Source organism: Parasteatoda tepidariorum, chromosome 2, assembly GCF_043381705.1.
Source record: "Parasteatoda tepidariorum isolate YZ-2023 chromosome 2, CAS_Ptep_4.0, whole genome shotgun sequence".
Lineage (NCBI taxonomy): Eukaryota > Metazoa > Arthropoda > Arachnida > Araneae > Theridiidae > Parasteatoda > Parasteatoda tepidariorum.
Window position 1 is genome coordinate 49552696 of NC_092205.1, and position 24285 is coordinate 49576980.

Genomic DNA, 24285 nt, shown 5'->3' on the forward strand with positions numbered 1-24285 from the left:
TACAACCCCAGAATTGATCATGATCAGATTTATCATGCCTTAATTTTCGCATTATGTATGAACAAAATCTTGCAAATAAAGTTCTTAAAAGATTAAGACGGCTGATTTATTACTCGACAAATTTATAGAACACATTAAAAAAAAACTATTTTAGGATAAATTTATGATCTTCACTACAAAAAAATGAAAAGCTACTTTTTATTAATTTGTGCTGTATTAGGTAACTTATTCTTTCATGCTTATTGTGTATGACTTACATGATTTGCTTGTTAAAAACGAATAAAAACACAAATCATTTAATGCTTTAACATTTGTCACCGAGAGAGCTGCTTAGGTATGGAAATATTGAATGTTTAAATAAAAGAAAATCGTTTTTTTTTAGTTATTTGATGTTAGTAACATTGTTTGTGGGTTGGATATTGAAGAAATCTATTACCTGCTAAGTAACCTGTAAATAACCTGCAAAGCATGAAGGACAATCTTTGTAAGACTTCAAATGCAATAATAAATAGCAGAACTTAAAAGAATTAGAATTATATTTTATAAATATACAAATGCTAACCCGAAAAGATTTAATTGGGTTTTTTTTTAATATTTAAATTTCACATTAGCAGAACTGGTGTATTTGCAACGGTATTTGTATGGCGAGTTGGGATATTGATAACTGTAAATATTTATGTGTATTTACAAAGGGCATGGAAATCTTCCAAAACGTTTTCAAGTTAGATTGAATACTTCACTGGGTAAATATTCGTAACTAACAAGAGTAATCAGAATTAGAAATTTTAAGGAATATTTCCCAACATGAGTTTAGTTAATGCAAGCAGACAAAGTCAGCAGTCATTCAAAATAGTTTTATGTTAAGTGAAGTATAATTTAGTTATGCAAGATAAGTTGAGCCTTAATCTAATAAGATATAGAAGAGTTCTATTTGTCTGTGTGCTTGTGTGTCTTTCCTTATAACTTTACAGCCATTTGTGCAAGCATCCTAATATCAAGAATGCTTTTGCTTATTTTATTTATTCAGGTTTTTGATTCGCTTTTCTATATATCTGAATAGTATTAAATCAATTTTCATAAATTTTTTTAAAAATTTATGTTGCGTAATAATTGAAACATTTATTCGGAAAATGGCGTAATTGTTGCAATTCTCAGCTATCTGTTGGCTCTGATCAAAACCATCTTTGTCCAACTTTGGGCTGATGGTAAAGACACGGTTCCTAGTTGTACATCACAGTCAGGCATCATCACTGGCTTGATGTGATGTTTGTAAGTGGATAGTTTGTAAGCGGATTGATAACTTTAGCCGTCCGTGTGGGAACTGAGAGTGTGTGTTATTGGTCCTTGTTAAACTGTGCTACAGTACATTTTTTCACTTCGCGATTAGGTCTTTGGGCTATGAAAGAGAGTCGCATTATCAATTCATTGTAACTAGACACCAGTTCTATAACTAGATCGAGATCCATTAAGCATTAGCACACCCCATTAAGCAGTAGATTTCCTAAATGATTCATAAAGAAATTTTATTTATGATTCAATTCCTCAAAAGGGATCTTATTTTGGAACATTTTTGTTTTATTCTTGTCACAGCCAAATGAAAGAAATTTAATCCTCTCTTCTATAAGGGAGTTTTTGTTGTTTGTTCACCTATTATGATCAGAAGTTTTCCTAAACCATTCACAAAGACATCTTATTTGCTATCAAAATTTTAAAAAACTATATATTATTAGTTTAGAACATTTTTTTACTCTTGTCTCTATTATAACATCATTGGATGAAAAGTTTAATCTTTTTTTTTTATATTGCGAAGTTTTCAGATTTTTTTTCTGCATATTATTCAACAAAGTTTCACACCTACTTCTCCATGTATGACATTTCAGACATTATCGCATCAAACGGAGCAGAAGTTTTCCTAAACCAATTACATATTTTTTTTAATATTTACAATCTAAATCATCAAAAGTTGTGTTACCTTGGAACAATTTTTTACACTCCACTCTATTACAATAGCCTTGGGGAAATATTTTTTTTAATTGCATAGTTTTTAAACTATTTTCCACATTTTTCTACATTACTTCGATTTGATTTCGCTCTTTTTCATGTATAACACTTCATACATTATCGCATCAAATTGAGCTGAAACCTTCCTAAACCATTCATAAAGAAATTTTATGTACGATACAAATCTTCAACTGTAATTTTAGCGTGGAACATTTTTTTAACTCTTGACTCTATTACAACAGCCATCGGAATAATGTTTAATCCTTTTTTTATATTGAGTTATTTTTTTATATTTTTCCATATTATTCAACATTATTTTTTTTGCATCTATACTTTTTCATATATAACACTTCAGACATTATCGCATCAAATTGAGCAGTAACTTTCTTCAACGATTCATAAAAAAATTTTATTTGCGATCCAATTCCTCAAAAGTGATGTTAGTTTAGAACATTTTTTTAACTCTTGTCTCTATTATAAGAGCCTTGGGAAAGAAGTTTAATCCTTTCTTATCAACTTCTTTTTTTGTTAACCAAGAGAAGACGGCAGATAGGATTACGTTTCTCGGTAATTGAATTTCATTTCTTTTTTATTTTTGTTTATTTCGGGAGCATGTTGTTACTGTATAAGCTAAAGGACATGTTTCAATTTTACTTTAATTGGATCGACAGCTTGGTATTTAACTTGACTCTATCGAACAAAGCATGGCCGTCAAAAGGGATAAAGTATGTTACTTCTACAAACTGCATCATTTTTTTCTAAATGTTTTAATGTATTGTAAGCTTTGATAAAAAGAAATTGATTTTATTTAAAGTCTGTCATGGAATGATTGTTATTAAAATTCGTAATGTCTTTACAGTATTTTTGTTACAAAAAATGACAAAAAAGGATAAATGATGGATAAGACAATTAGTTTTTTTTCTGCCAGATAAAATTTAATGTCAAACATATAAAAAGTTTGTTCATGTGTATACTTGTAGCCTGTCAACATAATAATTATTGTCAGCTTTAAAATATGTCGATACAAAATTGCAATGTTTTTAAGGAAGTACTTTAAGAAGATAGTTTTGAGTCAGGTTTTTTATGGCATTCTGTTAAATTGGATTAATGTTTCTTTCGATTTGTAATATTGGATTGATACTAGTCATACATTTATTTTTACAATATAAAATCATATTATATTAAAAATATTCAAGTAGAGTTAGATTTTTTAATGAATTAGTGAATATGAGTCGAAATTTTAGCTCATTAAATAGGGTTGTTAGTAATATCGAGGTTCAAAATTAAAAAAAAAGAAATCTGCGCTTACTTTATGGAACAGATATAATACAAAGATAGATATCATATCACAATAAAACAAAAGTATCCGTAAATAGATACAGTGTAGTTTTTAAGCAGCAGTTGAAAATACGGCGAGTAACTACATACAACAATCAATTTGAACTTTTGAAGTTTGTACTGAGCTATGGTCTTAAATTCCTTGATTTTTCATACAATTAATTCGCCGATATAGATAAGTAAATACTGAGTCATCAACTCCCTGCGTTTTACTATTAGACTATTAAGAACAATAATTATTATTTTTTTAATACTTTTAAGGTGTATAATACGTATGTTTTAACCTTACAGGCCATACTTAAATACCCATGCAGTTTTGCACAATTTGACAGGTGGACAGATTGAAACGCTTTCTAACGATTGATATCGCATAAAGTGCTTTCCAAAAATAATTATAAGTTTCTATTTAAGATGAATGGACCCTCTTGCTTATCAATCTTTTGAAATAAATAAATTCAAAATACATTTAGATGTATTAACTACAATATTCTCGTCATATCTTGTGCTCCAATAAAGTCTTTGTTCACAGCAAAGTGTTGATTTAAATTAAGCAGCAATAGATGAAAATTTGTTTTAAAAAATTTTGTATTTAGAGTTCTTAAGAAAATATATTTTATTTTCAGAGCAACATTTTACTTACTCTTAAACGCAAATTTTAATTATCAGCTTCTAGCTTAAAAATGCATGGGATAGACCGGTTGAAAAAAATAGTATTTAAGTAATGTACTTCTAGAGTTATAAATGAAAAAACAACTTTTTTTTCAATTTTATAAATATGAAATATTTTCGTAAAAAGTCAAAACCACTTTTAAACAAAAATTTCACAAAATTTCTTGCTTTGAAATTAGCATACATTGCATACACAAACAATTATTTTTACCTTAAGAAACGTATTATTCTTCTGACTTATATTCTCAAACATTACATGCTAAACAGTTTAGCTTATCTGTTCTCCTATGTTAAACTATATATATTATTAGCTGAAAGCAATATTTTTGGTTTACTCGTTAGTTTGTTTAATATTTATCCAAATATATTAAAAATGTAAATGACTCAGTTAATTTTGAAATGTCTAAGGAAATTTAGTCAATAGGAAATAAACTTAATTGTACTTAAAAGAAAAAAAATATTTATGTATTTTTTTTTTCAAAATCTGAAAAGAAAATTAGCTACTTTCATGAAAAAAATAAGTAAAATGCGTAACTTCTTAAAATTTCAAAAGGTAGTTGAAACAATTTTTTCTAACATAAAATAAGTAGCAAAATTCTGTTTTAGCTAAACAAAGAATAAATTTATACATTTATAATCAATAAATAATCAATAATAATCAATAATTTAGTAACCAATAGACATGTAATAATCAATAATATTTAATAATCAATAAATATTCAAACAATGTACAGAAATAATCATAACAAGTTAGTAAGAAATAATCAATGACATGAAATTTATATTTATCTTATTTTCAAAATTTAAAAAGTGATATCCATAAAAGCTTTAGCTGGTTTCTAGAAAAATATGCTTGTACCAATTCCTACGTAATAAATTTTCTAACAACAGCTTAAAAATTTCTAACTAATAAAATAAGTCACTGAACTTTATTTTAACTTAAACAAATAATAAATAAGTCTGAAAGGAATTATTAATCGAAACTTTACTATGAAACATTAGAGAATTAAGAATAAACAGAGAATAAATGTTCTCTTCCTTTGCTTTTACCAACCATTTCTCTAAGCTTCCTATGCATTCTTGGAACGTGCAAAGATGCTTCAGAACTTGATGTGACCCATGGGCCACAAGTTTAAAATCACTGCCATAAGGGAGTAGAGAATATGGATTTCATGTGCTGATGTCCTACAAAAACTTGGATATTAATAATAAATAATTCCCACATCGTGTTCATGCCAAAATTTGCAGAAACACCTTAGCTGTAAATAGATAAGTTTTAACAGTTCTAAATAACTATTAGATATTCACAACAAATCAAATTCGCTTATTTCTTGCTAAAAAGGATTAATTCATATGACGAAGAAGCCATTGAAGAATAAGTTCAAGCTTTTCAACTATGCGATAAATAAATTACTTACACTATATTACATACTTTAAACTGTCACATAATTTTTGAGCACTGCGCATTTTAAGAAAGCATTTGCTAGCAACCCAAATGCCATTAATGTTGTTAATGGTTCCACAAATAAGCAAAAATGTTTGGCCTGAAACTAATCAACCAAATTATTCGATTTAGCGCCAACTTGAAACAACCATCCAAATCTTCCTGTCTAACTATTAAAATATGTTTTTAATATTTTATTTTTTGCTTATATAATTTGCAATCCAGATAGGGTCTTCGTTTGACTTAATAACAAAAACCCAGGTAGTTTAGAAGAGCACTATATTTTGTAGAAACGATTCCATGAATATTGAAGGAATATGAATTCCCCTTGTTAAATAAAGAAACATATTTTTAGCAGAAATTTTTTTTAACTCATCATGTAATAGCATGTGATTACTTGAAAGAAAAAACAGTTCTAGTAAAATTACTCTAGTGCATAAATGACAGTTCTGGAAAAAAATATCTGGTCAATAAAACCAAAATAATACCGTTTTTAAATCATTTATTTGGTAATTTTTCCGTTCACATAGTAATGATTTGCATGAAATTCAGTTTTTCAAAATTATGGTTCTTATTACGATATCTTTAGTAAAAAATACAAAACTGAATGCTAAATTTAAGGGAATAAAAGGTTATGTCATGCTGTAAGACACCATTACAAAATTTAAAAATTTACCAAATTTTATCACAGATTATAAAACTATATTTTATTGTTTATTTTGCCTAAATCATTACAAAAGCTCTTCGGAAAAAATTACCGTGTCTTTTAGTGTTCTTCTAGAGCCAGAAAAGCTGTAAATTATATCATATTCCGGTAGTTTTGACCATATTTTTTTCTCAGTGTTCTTATTTCTTGGTTGAACATCCAAATAGCAAACCTTTAACGATGATTATTAATTCGTATTATGGCATGCATATTTGACAGAAGAAGTTTCTTGTTCAATGACAGAGACAGTTAAATACCAAATAACTTATAAATTTGAATAATATTCCAGTTTATATGCTGTCTATGTCAATTACAACTGTGTTATTGTCACATCTCAAAGGACATGCTAATTTCAAAGCAATTATTTATCGGTTTGTCTGTAACTATACGTACATTGAAATGTTCGAGGAAAGTCACATTTCTCTGAAAATCGCATCAATCATGTTGAGAATAAGTTATTGCGGATAAGATATTGCCGCATTTTCTCTTATAGCTTTGTCATAAGAATCGTTTATCACGTATATTGCTCAACGAAGTAACGGTTGAAGGACAGTGATTTATGCTCACCGAATGTCGAATGCTGAAACTGTTCAGGGAAAATGATTTATTCGAAATGCATAATTGCACAATTTATTACAAACGATATCTGAGCCCAATAAATAAAACAGTTCTTAGAGGAAATTATTATGTTAATCGAACTGAAATATTTGATGACGTACAGTCTGTTCGCCGGTTGTCTTAAAAAATCAAACATTTTTATCTTCTTGGGATTAGAGTTTTTACTTATGATGTAGCTTCGATTATGGTTGTTTGAAATGTAATAAAAAATAGTTAGTGCTTAATTAAAATCTTATGTAAGGCTTCTTTTATATTATACAAAATATATGCTTAAATTTTAATTGTCCTACATCCGATCATGAGTAGTTTTTCGATTCATACAGCTCTTCGTCATTCATAAAAGTTTTCAATTGCCCAACTCTTTAAAACTAATTATCACTCTAAAAAATAATAATTTTGTAAGCAAGTTTTCTTCAAGGATAGGATTGATTTTGATTAAATTTATCACTGAAACTACGATATGTTTGAAGAGGATTAAAGAAGCTGTGCTATGTTTGTTGACATTTTTCTCATAGGAGAGACGTGAGTGTTTACGTTGGACTCATGGTTAGGTGAAAAATCATAACTAAAAATTTTGGAGAACGTATAGGGCTAATTAGCCGCTTATCTTAATACTCTGGCCAGAGGAAAAAAAGTTACTTCGGTAAGTACAGTTAAAGTTTACAATGTGACCTTTCACACTTGTGAAAGAGACTACTAAAAAATGTAAAAAATAGTTAGTTTCGAATATTTTTTTCAATGAGGTAGTTAAAATGCTTCACTGTAAGAGAAAATATTAAATGTGCTTGACAACAGGAAAGAATTATTCTTTTAAATTACCAAAACAGGTACAAACATTTCAGTATATGGGAGGGGGAAAAGGAAAACCCTGGTGAAATTACCATATTGTACGGAAATTCTGGTAAACAAAAACAACCGTAACTCTGGTTAATAAAACCGAAATATATGTTGCTTGAAACATTAGTTTGGTAATTTTTTTGTTTTTATGTTAACGGTATACTGGAAATTTTGGTTTTAAAAATTATATTTTTTGTTTCTGCATATTTATTAAAAATTACAAGACTGATAAATAACTTAACCAAATAAATGGTTTTTATGCCATGATAAGGGTTTGATAAAATTACCAAATTTTATCACTTAAATAAAACCATATTTTATTGTAAATTTTCCCTCAATCATTATCAAGGCCTTTCGATAAAAATTACTTAGCCTTTTGGTGTTCCTTTAGAGCCAAAAACATGTTAAATTGTACCGTATTCTGGTCATTTTTACCATACATTTTCCCAATATGAAAATAAAAATATTTTACTATATATTTATTTTCAAATAACTTCATTGAACTTCACAAGTATACATTTTAAACTTGAACCCGATAGAAGAAACTAATTGGAACACTAACTACATGAAGAGAAATTGTGATAAAACTTACCTTCCTTAATACAACTTGTGAATTTCAGTATGATAAATTGCATTATTGTCATTGTCAATTGTAAGATTTCTTTTTACCAAAGGGTTATCATATACATCATATGAATAGATCAATGTTACGAATCCAGGGTTAAGGATTATACATGGGTCAAAAAGAAGAATAAATAGTGTTTAATTTTACAAGTCTTAAAAATTGAATATTTTAATTATCCAGTTTTAGCAGACAGTGCTTTCATACTTTTTAATTAAACTGCATTTTATACATAGAACAGAAAAGAGATGCTCATTTACTGCTGTCAAAGGGTGCTTAGTACCCTTATACGTTTAGGATTGTACTTCGTTAAAAATTCAGATTCTCCTCTTCTTCTGAATACAATATTTAGAACGATTTGAATTGGAAAGACTCAAATAAAAGTGTACATATATTATGGTAGTCTTTTGTATACATATGTAGTTTTATATTCATAAAAAATGGTTCTGTATCGAAGGCCATGTGATTTAATTTTTTTTTCTGTCTTAAACTGAAAAAAGAATCATATATATGCTTTAAAATATTCTTGAATATAAATTGAACAAGGTAAGCTATTTTATGTTTGACCTTTCAAGTTTTATTCTCTTATGCTCGCCAAGCATTCGTTTTCATCGATCAGTATTTGGTTTTAAATCATTACCGAAAAGTCTTGAAAAATATTTGAACATGGTTTATTGCATTAAAATTCACAATCGTAGGCAAGATTTCGGATAGTTTGTCACACGCATAACGAAGTAAGCCACTATTGTTTAGTTTGTTATATTATTATTCAAAATATTTTGTATTATTTAATATTACAAACCGTGCAAAAAGTTCAAGGGAAAAAAACTTTCCTTAATTTATTTTGGTTTCATTTTCACCTCGTAAAGTCTACCCATGTGTGTAGGTTTTTATTTTTATTATATTAAAATAATATTCATTCTTTTTATAAGTTAAGAAATAAAAGAAATATACTCTAATAAGCATTAACTTTCTCGTCATTTTAAGGAACATATAACATTGGCGAAGAATAAACTTTGAACTTGTCATTAACTTGTAAAGAAGTGATTGATTGTTCTCCGCGCTAAAATAATCGCTCAAATTGAAATGTTCGGTTGATTTTTGAAATCCTTTGCTTCTGATTTTTAACCCTTGAATACATCATATTGCTAATTAAGGCAAGAAAAGGATCACAAGTTTAACTTTTTTTCATGATTTTTAAAAATAAGTTTAAGAGGTATGAAATTCTAGAAAGAAACGCCGCACTGACTTTGAGTGTTTAAAAATACATTGGCTTCTATTTAGAAAAGCAATGTTAATTGAGAAAAATTTAAAATTTTTTTTTCATGAATTAGCTAAATATTCCCACAGAAATACTTAGTTTGATAAATATGAATAAAATGATTTTGAAGATAAAAACATATGTTTGATGGAAATTTGGTAATTGAAGTAGTAGTAGTAGAATATTATCCAGAAGATGATGATTGGTACAAGGTAACGCATCAAATTTTGATAAATTATATAATAATAAAAAAATGCTTTATATTTGAAAATATGTGGAGCTCCGAAGTAGAGTGGAATCTTCCTTTTTTAAGTACATATGAATTATTAAAGATAAAAATTTTCAAAATGGCCCAATGGTGAGTTTGCACTGCTATGACCCACAAGACACCTACGGCTATCAAGAAATCAAAAGTGCGAGTGTCATGTTTACTATTATTTATTTTATTTTATAACCGCCATTGTGCAATGACCCAATTTTTTAGAGTTTACGACTACCAATGCTCAAATCTGTTACCTTTAAATTTTGAACCCACTCCAAAAGACAAGGAATTTCCTGGATCAAGTATAGGAGAAAAATTGCTTTCGTTAAGGACTTTTTGAGAGAACTAACCCGCATTTGCGTTACATGTAGAAGAGAACCACGAAAATCTCCCATGGTTAGCCTGAACGCTAGGGGACTCTAACTCGTTATTCGTCGGATGTGGACTCCGTATCGACCAGCCATTGCAGGGATTCGAACCCGCTTCACCTCATTGGAAAGCGAACGCTCTATCTCCTGATCTATCACGGCTCCAAATATACGTTAGAATAGTTTTCGCCAAGGAAAGTGAAGTAATCCATATTTGGATAACTAATCGGTTCAATTTATTGCCGTGGCTTTTTTTTCTCTCAGCCTAACACATTTAAATGTGTTTGGGGGAAAGAAAGTGTCAGAAACAACAACGAAATGAAATCAAAATTATATCAAAATAATGAAATAATTAAATGAAATAAATAATGAAATCAAAACAATAAGCAACCTTGGTTTTTGAATTCTATGCAAATGTGTTAGGCAGATATCTATGAAATCTCTATAAATAGATTTTATTATGACTTATTTCAATGCTGTAGTATATAAAGATTACACAATATACTCTTGATATCTCGAACTTCGATATCTTCGAAGACCATTTTATGTCAAAAAATATTTTCCCTTGGCAATAAATATCCACCTAATGCTAATTTGAATTTCTATATCGAATGGTTTCTTCTCAAAACCTTGTTACGTTGATTTTTTTTGTGTAAAAATCACAATGTAAGTTTATTGTAAATCAATCATTTGCTATTTAGGGCAAAATTATTTTTTCCCTACTTTTAAAAGTAAAGTTATAGTTGTTGTGTGTAGACTTATAGTCAACTGTCATTATAAACATATTTATAAGTAGTTATTCTTATGTTTCATGGCTCTAACTTTTTAGAGTAATATTTTCGAATGTATTTTCTTCTTTATGGAACTTTTTGTTCTGAGCTTGCTAATTTGAAATTTCTTTAGCGTCCCTTCAATTTTGTCATATCGAGAGTATACTGCATTAAAGATTTTTGTTTACTGAGAAAAGAATTAAGTAAGATAATAATTATGGTTTTTAAATGTTAAGAAATTTGCTGTACAGATTTCACCATGACACTGAAAAATTTATTTCAGGCTCTTTTTATATCATGACAAATTCCTTATTATTTTAAAAAATTCGTAAAAACCTACCAGGGAAACTACATTTATTTTGATTAAATGATGAGTCATGATAATACAGTGGTTCGGACACTGAGATGTCATTTTGTAGAACCTGGGTTCAAAACCTGATGTCGGTTCAAGGAACCCATGTATTGATTTGAGATCTATGATCTATGGGTCCCAGTTACTCTGGAAAATAAGGGCGAAGGATGGACAATGCTAAATGATTAGCACACTGCACATTTTTTATTATTTTTAACATCATGCCAATGGTCTTGAAACTCTTATGTTTTGAACTTCATAAATCCCTGAAAAACAAGTTGACTGTAGTCAACCTCAATGATAGCTGTTAATGTTCTTTTAAATAATTGTCTACACTAGTTATTGCTTGAATTACTCATTTTACTGATTTATACTCATTTTAAACTATAATTAAGGTTATACATTATTATTAATTTGTTTGAACATTAAATATTCAATGTGTGATTGGTTTCCCTACAAAAACATTCACAAAGAAAATTTAAAATAGATTTTCTGTTTGATGGTCGTTCTAGAAGGAATATTATTGTTTTAAGCTAATGACGCGACTTAAATGTCTTGTCTGTATAAAATTATGTAAAATAGCTTGATAAAATTCGTAACTGATCAATGTAAGTTAATCTTTCATGGAGAAGAAATAGAAAATGACAGTGGTAAACATCTTGAAGTATAAGTTCAGGTTTTTCGATGCATTTAAATAATGAGATAACATATTTTCTGCTTTTTGTTGTCGGAGTGGTCGATTTAATGCGGATCATATTATGACCTTTCAAGACTAAAAATAAAATTCAAGCATATTGCAAGTAAAAGATCGCAAAAAATACTAAAAAAATAAAAATTGCTAGAATTATTAATCGGTTAATTCAGTTGAAATGATAACCAGTAGTTCCGAATAAGTAAAAAAACATTTTGTTTTGCTTATTATATTTTATTCAATCTGGTTGAAGTATATTCTATCTGATATTTTAAAGCAGATAAACTTAAGTTGAAAGTACAATTAAGTTACTTATAAACTATTCTTTTCATATGTATGCAAATTAAAAGCTAAAGTCAAAGTTTATATTTTTCATAATCTGATAACCTTTCTAAAATCTCATTAGATTTCTGATCTGTCTTGTTATAAAATTATAGATTGTTCGAGATTTCTTTGATCAATAGTTTCTATTATTTGCAATCTGTTATAATTGAAATCTTGTGATTGCCATGGAATTAAATGATTAGCATTGATGAATAATGTATGAAATATGTAATTGAATTATGCAATCTGTGGAAAGATTTTATTAAGTTAATCAGATTTATTATACATTTCAATCCATCTTTAATTTAATGGAATTGTTTCTGTCATTTTACTCTAATAATTAAAATTAATCTAAATATTTTGAGTTAGATTTATGAGTGTGATGACAGTATCCTGCTTTAAAATTAATTTCAACGCATTTAGAACTGAACATTAAAGAATCAAGACATGTAACAGAATTGGATGAAGAATTTAAATGCACACACTACGTATGAACATTACTTACCTTTTATAAGCTTAAGTGGATAAAATGATATTGTAAGCTAAACTAAAGTTTAAACGTACAAATCAGCTGTACGACTTAAATGCAAATTGCATCACTCACTATAGATAAATAAATATAAGTAGATTAAATGGTTTTGTAAACAAATTAAGAGACTTCTGACGTAGAAAATGAAATAGAAAATGGAAATATTCCTAGTGTATTGAAATATCATAGATATTTTAAGGTTGATTCATTAATTAACACATTTTCATTATATTTTTATATAGTCATATATATATATTTTTTAAAAATGTTTCTTAAAAATATTTGTTAAGTGAAACTAAACTATGTTTATAATTTACGAATGTAGTATTTCATTCAATTAACGTCAATGAAATTAAAAGTATTTTATTATTCTCAAAAGTTGGAATATTTTAAAATGGGATATGTAACCTCAATCTTTTAATAGTAGGAAAATAATAATATAATAATATCTTTTATTTAGCTCAAAATATTTATGATGCCTATCAAAATGTATTATTTGTAAAGTTTTATATTCGTCGAACGAGTATGTAGTAATCACTGCAATACTCGAATTCAAGTTACAATTTTTAATCCAACATTTCAGCTTCTTTTCAAAAGAAGCTGAAATATTGGATTGAAAATTGTAACTTGAATTCGAGTATTGCAGTGATAGTCTTATTAAATGATAATGCAAAATTGTAAAATGAATCAGTAAGTATAACAATCAGACTATTTAAAACGTATATAAATTCTTAAAATTTATTAAAATGTTGTAATTCTTACAAATTAGCCGCCAAAACATAACAGAAAAATTGTTAAATAACACTTTATTTAGTTACTATTTTATCATATTCAAGCAAAATAGCCAAATAACCATAAATAAGATGGTATTCAAACTGTTAACTGCGAGAAAAACCGTTTATAAACGGCTTTCACCAAATACGGTTAAACAACCAGAATTTTATCGCACCAACTAGGTTAACCGAATAAAATCACTTCCCGGCAGTTGCATACATGTTATAGCTGAGAGGACTAATCTGTCAATCTCGTGACCGACGGAGTGGGAATTCGAGTCCCACTGTTGAAACCGCAATATTCCCTACATTCCCTTCAATGCATGAATAGTTTACAGTATCCTATACTAACCTATGCTCATTACTTAACGAAAAGCTTAGCTTCACGATCAAGTTAAATTTATTTTTTCCCGTTTTGAAACCATAGTAGTGGTAAATGGTTAAAAAATAATCATGCAAGTTGTAAACGGTTTCAAAATAATAGAGTTAAAAAATGTTCTTTACCGTAAACTTTACGGTTAAATAGAGGGACAGACTGTTGCCGGTTATTTTACGTTAATTTTAGAATGAAGATTTCGTATTTAAGCCGATATTAAAAAAAAATAATATCTGATATTTTTTTATAAAAAAATAATATTGCATTCAAAGTAATGAAGAAAAAACTACATAAAGAGGGACTAAAATCAAAAACTTCGATCAAATTCTTTTCCGTAATTTCGATCTAGAGTAAAAAAAAACACATTTTTGTTACACAGAGAACTTCAGTTACTTCAGAGAGAAGTTATAAAGCATTAACATTAACAATCAGCTAAACTGTAACAGCAAGAAATATATTTAACTAATACAATAAAAATTTATTTATTTCGTTTCACCTCAAAAAAGGCATTGATATATGTATGTCTTAATTTTTTTTCAATATAGAAGCACTAAAATAAAATAATGAAAATGTTTATTAGTATCTTACAAGAAATATTTTTATTTTTTATTTTATAACCGTAGTTGAACAACCGATCCAATTTTGAGTTTCCGACTACCAAAGTTCAACTCCATAGCATTGTCATTTAGAACCCAAAGCAATTCAGAAGACAAGGAAATTCCTAGATCAAATACCATTATCTTCTGAACGAAGACTTTGTCTTGAGCAGAAGAAATGAGCCTGAGTTGATGATTTTTTTTATGGGAATAGCCTGCATTTACGTTACTTGGAGAGGAAAACCACGAAAATCTCTCTCAAATAACCTCACGGCAAACGGACTCTAACTCATGGTCCGTTTATCACTGAGTATATTTTACGTCAGCATTGTGGTCAGTGTGAACCGGGTGCGGAATAACGTATCAACCAATCATCGCTGGGATTCGAGCCCTGGCAAACTCACTGGGAGGCGAGCATTTTTTCCCCAAAGCCACTACAACTCTTCATGAAACTTTCATGTTATTGAATTCATTTTTCTAACATATTTAAATACAAACATATTTATGTTTTGAAAGATTGTGAACTGTTTGAAAGATTTTTCTATCACCAACAACAAAAACATGTTATTATAGGGAATTAGTTGTCAGAATTAGTAAAAGAAATTTGTGTTTCATTAACCAGAGAGCCTCATCAATATCAACTCTTTTTGCTACTGTATCTTGCTTCTTTGTCTTTGACAGAGTTCGTCGCAATCTGTCAAATCTGTCATATTGAAACTCCGTAAACTTGCAGTTCATTATTATATGTATATGTATGCAGTATTCGATATTTGCGCCGCAGAGCAATATTAATCGAAGATTTTTGTAGTTTTTGTTTGTTGTTCACTGTTAGAAATTTCTTTTACAAAATAGTTATGTAATAATTTATTTAATTGCTATTTTACGATATTCAAACATAACAGTCAAATAACCATATACGAATGGTCTTTTAACTGTTAACCGTAAAGTAAATTCCCGCTCTTTAACTGCTTTCTCCTAATATGGTTAAGTAACTATAATTTTATCCCACCATAGATATTATAGTCCAAGCGGGCTAATCTGTTAATCTTGTGACTGAGAGAACACGGGGAATCTATTCCCAGAGGTGACACAACAGTTTTTCCTCCATTCCCTTCAACGTGTGAAGAGTTTCCAGTGTCCTGCACTTCCAACCTTTTGACCCTGGGCTATTCGAATACGATACCTCATTTACACATAGATGGCAGCACCATAAAGTTGCTAAATTATCTGCAATATCAAGTTAAATTTCTTTTTTGCGTTTTTGAAACCATGCTATCTGTAATTGGAAAAAAATGCATCGTTTTGTATTCATGGTTTCTTAACCATACTAATTGCAAACAGTTTCAAAGCGTTCTTTTGCGCAGATTGCTGTTGGTTATTCTACATAATTTTAAAATGAAAATTCTAACAGTTTATGATTAATAATCACGTTTTATAACTTATATCACGTGTTTGGCAAGGATACATGAGAAACTAATTTTGCTTCTTTTCATTTTAAGCAACTAAAGCTCTTTGTATCAAAGAAATCAAGATCACAACTACATCGCGAATAAATAAATGGCTCGTAATTATTGGGTTATCAGAAGGAATCTTTGGTACAAGATAGTCTCATTTATATCGACAACTTTCGTGTCTGGCTTTCATTTCTATCATATAATTCATCGCATTCTGACAGTCAGAGATTATTTATATCATTCTAAATTGACAGGTGTTGAATACATATTGAATCTTTATCATTGACAGAGAGGGAGTTTATCTGATGAATGCATGATGATATTTGATGATTCTTTTTTAATTTTGGAATGTTTAATTAAAAAAATTTAATTTGTCAAATTAATTATTTTTAAAAGATTTTGTAAAATGTTTTGATTTTTTCTATTGTTATCAATCGCTTAGATTGAACTTTTATTTATTTTCATAAGGATATAATGTAATTTCAATATTCTTTTTCCTTAAAATAAGTTAGACAGGTAACAGTATAAATTACACTATAGTTACCATGATAAAATGCATTAAAATCTTTGTTTTTAACATCAATTAATTTATGAATTAACAATTAATTTAATTTGCAAGCTGGTTGTTTTTAAATTTTTTTTAATAGGATTGTTAATAGGACAGACCAGACAGAGCTGCTGGTTATTTCACGATAATTATATATTGAAAATTCTAACGCTGTTTAGCTGTTATATATATATAANCTAATTACTTGTATATATATATATATAATATGTAAATATATACTGAAGCACGTTGATTGATATCTAATATTGCATAATGATATATATCTTGAACAAGCTTTTTGTTCATTATTTCTTTTATTTTAAAACAAATGCTTTTTAGACATGTTAATATGCTTATATTGAAGAAATATATCTCATAAAATAGAATATTTTCTTCCCCTTTTTTATGGAAATGCTTATGAAATATACTCTACGTTATTGTTTTTAAATATAATAAATTTATGATATTGAACTATATCTTTTTATTAAAAATTATTTATTGGTATCACAATTTCTCGTTTTAATGTAACACATCAGTGTTGCTCGTGGTAAATAATATAATAAAAAAGTAAAGTTAAATTGAAAACCGGTTAGAGCTTAGGAAAAAAAATACGTTCCTCACGAAAATTTCTAATTAGTGTAGGCTAAGATTTAAAAAACCATAATTGTTACTTTTCTTTAGTAAATAAAAGTTTTAAATCCGAATTTTATTTCATTGAAAAAAAAAAGACTTTTTGGACACATTAATGCGATTTTATTGTAAAAAAAATTTTCTAAAATAGTGTAATTTAAATATTTTTAATTAAAATGCCTAACAAATATTCTGAGTTTTATTTTATTTTAAAATATAAGTCTCTAACATTGAACTGTATCTTTTTATTTTGATTTATTATTGGAATAGAAATTTATCTTTTTTAAGTACAGTATGGTTCCCCGTAGTTCCTGAAATAGTTAGATGGCAAAATTAAATTAAGAACAAAATTAGCAAACAGATGAGAGTATAGAAAAATACCTGCTTCGCATAAATATGTCTAATTAATATAAGCTAAACTTTCGGAAACCAAATTTTTTACTTTCCTTAATAAATAAATACTATAAAACTTAATTTCATTTATGATTTATAGATTTATTATGCCTCTTTTTGTCAACAACTTTTATTTAGCACACAACCAATTATCACATCCTACTTAGAAAGTCTCTTAAAAGGAAGCGATAAAGAATATCATAGCAAATAAATAAGACACACAACTAAGTGTTTCTATAAAATAGATCTTTTTATTTAAGTGGCCTAATAACTCCACTTTATTGCAGATTTTATCCAATTTCTCCTTGAATTTAACAACCTGTTCATTTTTTTTCCTCTTATCTTGAACGATGGAAGGAGCTAAGGTGTAGTAATACAGAGATAACTGCTTGATAACTATGTTTCCTTGAGTCGAAAGCAATTACTCCAGCCGTCAATGAAGAGGTTAAGAGCTAACTCGATTACTGAAAACCTATGCAGGTGCCAAGATTAGGACTTTATGGAGTGGAAACTAAATTAAGCATAATTTATCAAATGAAAGTTTCTCCTTCGGTGAATTTCTAGAAGGAAGTAGGATTTTAAAAGGTTAGCTGTCAAATGACGAAAAGCTTAGTATGCCTGGAATTTAATTTCCGAACCAGAATTCACTGAAGCTGCACTTCATCTAAGCTTGGGACTTTACTTGAACTTGAATTTAAGAATAAGAGAAAATTAAAATTTCTTATTGGGAAATTGAAACTCAAGATTTCTTTTAAAAACGTAAATAAAAAGTAAAAACTTAATGTGTATAGATATTAAAGTCTTAGTATTTGTATAGATGTTAAAATTTTAATTCGTGCGTAGATGTTAAGCTTTTCTTGAAGTAGGATTTTAAAAAGTTAGTTGCCAAATGACGAAAAGCTTAGTATGCCTGGAATTTAATTTCCGAACCAGAATTCACTGAAGCTGCACTTCATCTAAGCTTGGGACTTGTTCGAACGTAAATTTAAGAATCAGAGAAAATTAAAATGTCTTGTTGGAAAATTGAAACTTAAGATTTCTTTCAAATATGTAAATAAAAAGAAAAAACTGAATGTGTATAGATATTAAAGTCGTAGTATATGCACAGAAATAAAATTTTTAGTACATGTATAGATGTTAAGCTTTTTTTTTAAAAAAAAAATAGGATTTTAAGAAGTTAGCTGTCAAATGACGAAAAGCTTAGTATACCTGGAATTTAATTTCCGAACCAAAATTCACTGAAGCTGCACTTCATCTAAGCTTGGGACTTATTTGAACTTGAATTTAAGAATAAGAGAAAATTAAAATTTCTTGTTTGGAAATTGAATTTAAATAAAAATTATAAATGCAAATTATAAACTAAACATATCCTGATATTAAACTTTGAGTTCAAATATAATCCATAACAAGAGAAACAGATACAAATCGAATATATTTTTTTAAAATTGATACTGTAAATTAATAAAAAACCGAACCGAAATTTACTGAAGCTGCATTTTATCTAAGCTTGTAACACATTCGAACTTGAATTCAAGAATGGCTGAAACTTAAAATTTCTTGTTGCGAAATGATCTAATTTTAAGTTGATGCTTATTCAAGTAACTAAAATGACAAAAGTAAAAAATTAGCCTAAACTTGCCCGCTTCAACCCTATTTTCTTCCTAGCATCGTTACAACGGCTTATTTCAAAATGAACTTATAAAATATGAACTTATAAAATATGAACTATAACAAGAAAATCAAAACAGAAACAACAGATAAATAATTAAATCAGTAACAAATAGTTGCCAATTGATTCAGAAATCCTAAAAAGAAAAGATGCATAAAATCTGACCATTTTAACGCACTTTAACGCAATAAAACTCTCACTTTAAATTCAGAAATCCTTGAGTTATATTTCGTTAATTTTGAGAATAATTTCGTTGCGAAATCACTTGGTTTATGACAAAACGTGATCTCTCGAATATATAGCGAAAATGTTTCCTCCACTTGAAACCTCGTTGTAATGCATTGAGTTAGATTGCTAACTAGAATGACGAAACTGGAGTGAAGACTAGATGATGTAAAATAAAATGACGAAGTAATCAGACCGATTGTATGGTGTTCAAAAAGTTGACTTCTTTTCAGAATGATCGAATCCCAATGTGGTCTAGGAGTTGGCCTCATAAAAGAAAGATCCCATGATTGCTGCATGGATGCAATTTATCTCTCCGTTCCACCTGTCCTTCTAGCTGTCCTTCGTCATTGCTCCATATATATGGTGCAAATGATAAAATAATAATCAGAAAGTTGGATACTTAAAGCAGTACGAGTTTTATTTTCTGGTAAAAATAAAATGAAGAAATATTTCATTAATTTTGACAAATATCGCTTCGCTAAAGAAGAGACGATAGTTATTTTGTCACTATATAGGAATAATTTGATTTGTTGAAAGAGTTGATGTATTAACCATAAAGGAATAATCTAACGAAGAGACGATAGTTATTTTGTCACTATATAGGAATAATTTGATTTGTTGAAAGAGTCGATGTATTAACCATAAGAGAATAATCTAAAGAAGAGACGATAGTTATTTTGCCACTATATAGGAATAATTTGATTTGTTGAAAGAGTTGATGTATTAACCATAAGAGAATAATCTAACGAAGAGACGATAGTTATTTTGTCACTATATAGTAATAATTTGATTTGTTGAAAGATTTGATGTATTGACATAAGTTGAGGAGGTTGTTTATTGATGTAATTCCATTTGTCCATACATTATTCCAGAGTGATGTAGATATTGAAGAATAGAAATCGCTCTAATGAAGAATTAAATTCGATAAGTAATAAAAATATTTTATTTAAAAAATATGGAAATGATTCATTTTAAGGTCATTTCAGTATTTAATTTAATTCAATTGTGATTCCTTTTAATTTATTTCATTTTAAAAAATGATTCATTTTTGTGTGTATATAAATTAACAAATCTAGAAAATAGCGTGACTACAAGACTAAGCCCCACAGGAGTCCACCAAAAAATCTAATTTGTTAGTGTTATGAGTACGTTAGCATAGTTTTCGCCAAAGAAAGTTAAGGAATCCGTGTATTGGTAATTAATTGATTTAATCTATAGCCATGGTTCTTTTTCTTCTCAAATGTATTGGCATGTATTGGCAATGTATATGCATTCAAATGTATTGGCGGAAAAGAAAGCGTGATAAATAAAAACGTTTTTTAATTGTTTTGCGATTTGATAATTATTTTGTTTTTAAATGTTAGGAAATATGTTATGCATATTTCAGCATGGCAGTCACTTTGACGAAAAATTCGTTTAAAGCATATACCAGAAAATGGTTTTGTCAAAAACGAAGAAATTTTTGTGATATTTGAGTATCTATTTTTTACAGTGCTGGAGCTAGGATTAAGCAATAAAAGGCTATACCATGTCAATAAAATTATTTTGCTTCATCAGATACTTTTTTTCAACCGTAATAAGAATTAGAGCGTTAATTTCGTATTTCAAATAAAATATCCTTTCAAAAGATCAAAACTGTTCGTCCATGCAAAGGGAACTTCAAAAGAGATTATTTACTTACTTTTGGGTTAGGATATCACAAAAGAAAAACTGCCCTCATGATCTCGACTCTCTTTTTCAACAGATGCGGGCTGTTTCTTTTTATTTTCTTTGTCATCTTGAAGCTTATTCAAACTGAAATGAACACGAACGCTCTTAATTAGAAATGTAGTTGAGCACTAAGAATTGGAAATTTAATTTGCATACTTACTGGTTTAGAAAAGGGTAATAATACATCCTGGAGTTTTAATTCTGGTACCTTTTACTCCTGATTTCTTACTTTTGTTGATTCCATTATGTTTGAGCAAATAATTTGATAGATTCTTGATGGTATTAAACTCGTTAGCATATTTAAGGAATTGTTTAGATAAACTAAATTATAGCAGATAATTGATAAAAGCATGTACCTGGAATACTAATGGTCCTTTTAAATTTCCTTATTAAATGTGTTCCTATATATGTTACTTGTACATGCTCACTGAATTATAATAAACAAGGTGACCCCAGCAAACAGCTGGTCCACCAGTCGTAGAATTTCAAGTAATTCTGGATTTAAAATCGCTAAGTCAAAAATCAACACTATGTAAACATAAACTTGCATTATGAGAGTGAATTTAATTCTTGCATCTTGCAAATTTGCTCTTATGGACATTTTTCAGATTCGACAAGACGAATTATCACTTTAAATCTTTTTTTTAAAATGCTCCATACAGCAAATGTTGATATTGAAAAATAACTGACTTATGGTGTTTTACGGATATTAAAAATTTGAAAATTTGATGAAATTTAACTGTGCACTTATTCACTGTAATTGATGGGCTAGAGAATTTAAACGTTCTATTACGACCCAGTGAATTTTGTTTGCAAGTCCCTTTTTTCTTCCATTTTTTATTGCTAAACAGAAACGAACTTTTACTGTTACGTTAAAAGAATAGATTGATCTATAACAGTAAATACTATGTCTGAAAGCATATTTTAAATTTTAAAAAAAAAATATATTAATTGCGTTTTAGAGGAACTAAACAGCAGATTAACCAAGTAAATTATTTTTTACGTAAAATAGTTAAAATCAGTCTTTACATTCATAGAACACGCTAGATTGGTAATTAAAATAGACTTATTTCTTTTTTTTTAATTTTTAAGCCTAGATAAAAGATTTTTTGCTGTTAATTTTTTTCTTTATATTTTGACCCAGTATGTGAGAGTTAACTAATTTGAGTTTAAAATATTAACACTCAAAAATTTGCTTATTTATATAGTTAGTGCATCTTGCAGCTGTTGGCACTCAGCCTCTCGTCTGTATAATTCTGATTTTCTTTTTTAGAAACTATGAAATGTTTACTTAAAAGATAACAATATAGACTTTATTAATTAAAAATTTGTATCGTAAAAAGATGTTTTAAAATGCTAATTATTATTTATGTTTTGCAGCAAAAGTTTTACAGTTTGATAAAATTAAAAGTCTTGAAGTTGAAATACGGTTTGTATGTATAATAATAGGCATATTTCGTATTTAAAATTACCTGTGACGGTTTAATATTCACCATCTATAATAAAAAAAATTTAAAAAAACCTACTTGAAGTTTTGAGCTCCTCTTTTGATGTCATAGTATTATTTTTTTGACGTCCCTGGTTTTATTGTACATACTCGGAATACTTAGTTATTCTAAATTTAAATTTTGTGCTGTATTTTTGCGAAAAATTGTGTTCTTCATAATTTAAAATATGAGATGAAAAAAAAAAGTACTTTGCGAAATTATCCTACATTGATGTGAAATTGCCTGATCGTTGAGATGTGGATTTACGCAATTTAGTTTACACTAGCAGAAATTCTTCTACCTGAATTTTCTACCGGAAGTTGAAACAGTCTCTACAAATTCTATCCTTTACCGTAGAGAGCATGAAACTCGGTTTGAAATAAGATGAACAGTATTTCGTAAATTTTTTATTACTTTTCCAGCCCGTATTTTTACTTCAGCATTTAAACTATGAGTTTAGCGAGCTTCAATGAGGTATTTAATTTTTCACGAGATCTCGTCTGCTTTTGTATTTTCAAGATTTTATAACGATGCTGTTTCCACGGCAGCGCACTTTGAAACAATGAAAAAACGCGTTTTTACGATATTGCATGAGAACAACTCAACGAAGAGGAAAATATTGCAACGTGATCCAGTATGTCGTGCCTACCTTTGAAGTCTTTATTATTTATTACTATATTGAAGAAAGTTTCATGTGTTACAATGGGTTTCAACATTGAAATTTCACTTTTTCAACCTTACGCCCTAACTACATAGCGTCGGGAAGTCGTGGCTGGTTTCAAATTACACAATGAAATTTGTAAATTGTTGGAAAAAATCGATCCAAATGAGTAGGTTTAAATCAGATCCAAATCAGCTTAGGCTCACATAATTGTTTGATGTACATATTTCAACAGTTCAATTTCAGGAACAATTATTTTACTAGTTCCAATCTATATTCCAATGTTTTCGAATCTAAATAACTATCTCATACATTTGTCTTATTTGAAATAGGTTTTTCTTAATTGTCTATACTTAAATCCATAACATCCCGCTCATATCATTTTTGAGGACGCTTTTATACACATCTTTTTTCTTCTTTAAAAAACAAAATAAAAACTTTCTTTATCATTTTCACAAATACTGTGGGATATTGTTTAACACATCCATGGATATATCTTATCCAGAATCCAGATTAAAAGCATAATTTTTCGTAATTCCTCACGCACATAACTTTACTATTTTTTTCTCATGTAATGTTTCAAATTAAATTTTCTATTGAGCAATCTGGATATCATCGACGAGAAAATAAGCAATTGAAACTGATATGTATTCAGTCGTGTCTAAATAGTTTTTAAAATCTAATTAAATGTAGAACATCACTACTGCTTTAAGATGATAAAATTTATATGAAATTCAAGAGTTTGAAAGATTAATTTATTTTTGCATTGAATGTTTAAACTGGAAATCAATACACTCTTAACTTAATAGATTTTTTCTATGATGTATAAATTCTAAGACAAAACAATAAAAAATGTTTCTTTTTCTTTAAAGAGTATTTTTCAGACACAGAAGACTGATTAACAAAAGCTGATGCAGGTCATATAATTTAGGCTTGATTATACCTCTTTTTTGAAAGAATGTTTTTAAT

The 24285-nt window shown here is 28.3% G+C and overlaps 1 protein-coding gene across 2 annotated transcripts in view; it reads left to right on the forward strand.

The window, feature by feature from the left end:
- The window catches only part of LOC107450954 (prolactin-releasing peptide receptor-like), a 99990-nt gene that overhangs the window by 60583 nt on the left and 15122 nt on the right, over nucleotides 1-24285 (forward strand). The window contains exon 1 of one of the 2 annotated variants that reach the window (XM_071177565.1): nucleotides 5275-7419. The exons of the other annotated variant lie outside the window; for it this stretch is intronic. The gene's annotated coding sequence lies outside the window, so the exon portion shown is untranslated. Of the gene's footprint in view, nucleotides 1-5274; nucleotides 7420-24285 lie in introns of those variants that run through there. 2 annotated transcript variants of the gene reach the window in all.